At 43.8% G+C, this 3860-nt stretch overlaps 1 protein-coding gene across 3 annotated transcripts in view; it reads left to right on the forward strand.

Moving 5' to 3' along the window:
- tgfb2 (transforming growth factor, beta 2) overlaps positions 1-3860 on the forward strand; it is a 137284-nt gene that overhangs the window by 23549 nt on the left and 109875 nt on the right. The gene's annotated exons all lie outside the window — the stretch shown is intronic.

Here is a 3860-nt window from a genome sequence, read left to right on the forward strand (position 1 = left end):
GGATGCTGAATCAGCATCCATACAATGACCAACAGCAGCAGATACAGTAACCCGGCAAAAAAAACAAAAACAAAAAAAACAGTCAGCAGCAGATTGGCTTTTTTTGTTTGTTACTGTGGTGGGTTATTGTCCAGGGGCATGGAACAGAAGGAGGAGGTAGTGAACAGTATTCAGCATCCCCTGGTGAATGAAGCTGTTTGTAAGTCTGGTGGAGTGGGCCTGAAGACTCTGATACCTTCTCCCTGAAGGCAGGAGTCTGAAGTGGGAGTGTGCGGGGTGGGAGGTGTCATCAGCAATGCTGATGGCTCTGCGGGTGAGGTGGGTGTTGAAGATGTCCATAAGGGAAGGCAGAGGGGTACAGATGATCTTGCTGGCTGTTTTCACTATGCGTTTGCAGGTCCTTCTGCAGGAGGCAGTACAGGCTCTGTACCACACAGTGATGCAGCCAGTGATGACGCTCTCAATGGTGCCCCGGTAGAAGGAGCACATGATGGGGGATGGGACACTGGCTCTCCTCAGTTTGCGGATGAAGTAGAGGTGTGTTTGAGCTTTTTTGGCCAGTGATGTGGCGTTGTTAGTCCAGGAGAGGTCCTCAGAGATGTGCACCCCCAGGAACTTGGTACTGCTCACTCTCTCCACTGCAGCACCATCAATGGTCAGTGGGGGATGCTTTAGAGGTTTTCTCCTGAAGTCCACAATGATCTCTTTAGTCTTCCCCACATTGAGGGAGAGGTTGTTGTCCTTACACCACTGTACCAGTTGGCACACCTCACTCCTGTAGTTGGCCTCATTATTGTTGGTAATGAGGTCAACTACAGTCATGTCATCCACAAACTTGACAATTTGATTGGTGCTGTAAGTTGGCACACAGTCGTAGGTCAGCAGTGTGAGGAGCAATGGGCTGAGCACACACCCCTGCGGAGCCCCTGTGCTCAGCATGATGGTCTTGAAGATGTTGCTGCCAACCCGCACATTTTGTGGCCTCCCTGTTAGAAAGTCCAGCACCCAGTTGCAGAGAGGTTTTGAGTCCCAGGTGTCTGAGTTTTTGTGTAGCTGCTGGGGAATGATTGTATTGAATGCTGAACTGAAGTCTAGGAACAGCATTCACACATAAGAGTTCTTTGAATCTAGGTGGGTGAGGGCTGGATGGAGAGCAGCAGTAATGGCATTCTCTGTGGACCTGTTTGACCTGTATGCAAAGAGAAATGGGTCGTGAGAGGGAGGAAGGATAAACTTGACATTCTGCATGACCAGCCACTCAAAGCACTTCATAATAATTGAAGTCAATGCTACAGGCCAATAGTTATTGTAAATAGTTGGGTGGGGCTTCTTTGGAATTGGAATTATTGTGGGGCAGGTGTTGAAGATGTCCGTAAGGGAAATCAGAAGGGCACCGATGATCTTGCTGGCTGTATTCACTATGCGTTTGCAGGTCCTTCTGCAGGAGGCAGTACAGGGTGAATCACCGAGTGTCTTTGCTTTGATTTTCCAAAAGTTTTCATCCATATGCAGGATACGAGCACATCCCACTGAGCCAAAGTCATTGTCTTTTATTGTTTCATGCTCTATGTAATCACAACAAAGCAACAGCTGGCAAAAAATGTTCATCTAATTGCTCATAAAAATAAACTGGAATTGGAAGTAAATGACAAAGAAATGAAATTTTCATGTTTAGCATTTGTGACATATTTTTGGCAAACATCTGTGTGAATGGAGGAGCGGATATGATTTGGGTCTAATTTCAACAAACACCCCAAGAGTGAATGTAACAATAAGAAAAGTAATCAATAAGAAGATTTAAGTACTGCTACTGTCACAATCACATAAACAATAGCAACAAAAGCTAATACTTCACCACAGTGTATCTGCAATTTCTGGCCTGTTTTTGATTGGTGCTGTAAGTTGGCACACAGTCGTAGGTCAGCAGTGTGAGGAGCAATGGGCTGAGCACACACCCCTGCGGAGCCCCTGTGCTCAGCATGATGGTCTTGAAGATGTTGCTGCCAACCCGCACATTTTGTGGCCTCCCTGTTAGAAAGTCCAGCACCCAGTTGCAGAGAGGTTTTGAGTCCCAGGTGTCTGAGTTTTTGTGTAGCTGCTGGGGAATGATTGTATTGAATGCTGAACTGAAGTCTAGGAACAGCATTCACACATAAGAGTTCTTTGAATCTAGGTGGGTGAGGGCTAGATGGAGAGCAGCAGTAATGGCATTCTCTGTGGACCTGTTTGACCTGTATGCAAAGAGAAATGGGTCGTGAGAGGGAGGAAGGATAAACTTGACATTCTGCATGACCAGCCACTCAAAGCACTTCATAATAATTGAAGTCAATGCTACAGGCCAATAGTTATTGTAAATAGTTGGGTGGGGCTTCTTTGGAATTGGAATTATTGTGGTGGGATTCTTCTATTCTATTCTATAGCCAGTGGGGAGAAGCTAATATGGGAGAGATATGATCTTAGGTAAATATAACAGTGCCATCTGTGTAGCAATAGAAATTTATTCTGGAGTTCCTGATAAGATTGCCTAAGAGGCGCAGGTACAAAGTAAAGAGAATTGGACCTAGTACAGAGCCCTGTGGAATGCCATATCTTTAGTCTATAATAAGATATTCTGATCAGTGGTGTAAGATTTTATTCTTATAGGCTCTAGTTACTTTATAAGCTTTAGTTACTTTTCATAAATTTAGTTTCCTTTAGTTACTTTTCAGTTAATTTTCTTTTAGTTACCTTTCATACTATTATTTTCCTTGTTTATACATATTAAAACTGTACTGATGACTGCTGTATTCTACTGAGTGAAACTTTGGAACTCTATGCTACAAATTCTGTAGACAGGATGTCTGTACCTTCAAGTAAGCAGATAACCTATTTTACATTTTAACAAAGACCTGTTGGCCTGTTTTGCACCTTCAACTAGGCCCATTTAGCATACTCACTAGGTCCTGCTTTGTCCTGCAATAGCCTATACAGATAGAGGGTCTGCAGCGCAGACAACCAATTGTTCAGTGTTCATTGATCAAGTTGCCGACTGAATACCACAACACACACACACACACACCTGGTTTCTATCACATTCCAGCAAGCAGGCGTGAATAGAGGTTGGCCAGCTCACGCCAAATGGCCAATAGGATTATGAAGTGTGAAATGTTATACCTCTGTCCAGGGCGGACCAGCCCAAGAAGATAAATGTAATGAGACAACATAACCTGTGGCTCAGAGAACGGATTTCCTGCATGAGCTCTGTCTCTCTGATCCCAGCGCTGTAAGACTTCACCTGTGCCCAGACTTTGAGTAAACTGTCTGTTGATTTTAAACAGTCCTCTCCTGTCTTCACTTCTCACGCTTTCAATAAAAGAACTTGGGTAAAAATTTAACAGTGGGATCCCAGTACTGGGATCTAGAAGGACAAGTACAGATACAAATCATTTGTCTGAGGCTAGGAGGCAACTTTCACCAGTGCAGTTTCCGTGCTATGATGGATCCTGATTGAAAATCCTCAAACAAATCATTCTTGTGCATGTGGTCACATAACTGTTTTGCAACAGCTTTTTCAAAGATTTTAAAAATAAAGTGGAGACTGGATATTGGTCAATAATTAACTAGAATGCCTGGGTCAAGAGTAGCCTTTTAGAATGGTGGTGTAATTCCAGCAACCTTAAAAGCCTGTGGAACATAGCCAGTTAATAGTAAAGGCTCTATTCTATTATAAAGCCACGTCCAGTTCTTTCAAACCAGGAACTCAGTAAGACGAAGCGGACCACTTGAGTATATAAAAAAATATAACCGTGCTGGTTTATTCAAAGGGTCACAGGCAAGAATTAACATTACACGTCCAGGCATCTTCCACCCCCAAAACTGCG

The sequence above is a fragment of the Monopterus albus genome, unplaced genomic scaffold, assembly GCF_001952655.1.
Source record: "Monopterus albus unplaced genomic scaffold, M_albus_1.0 scaffold278.1, whole genome shotgun sequence".
NCBI lineage: Eukaryota > Metazoa > Chordata > Actinopteri > Synbranchiformes > Synbranchidae > Monopterus > Monopterus albus.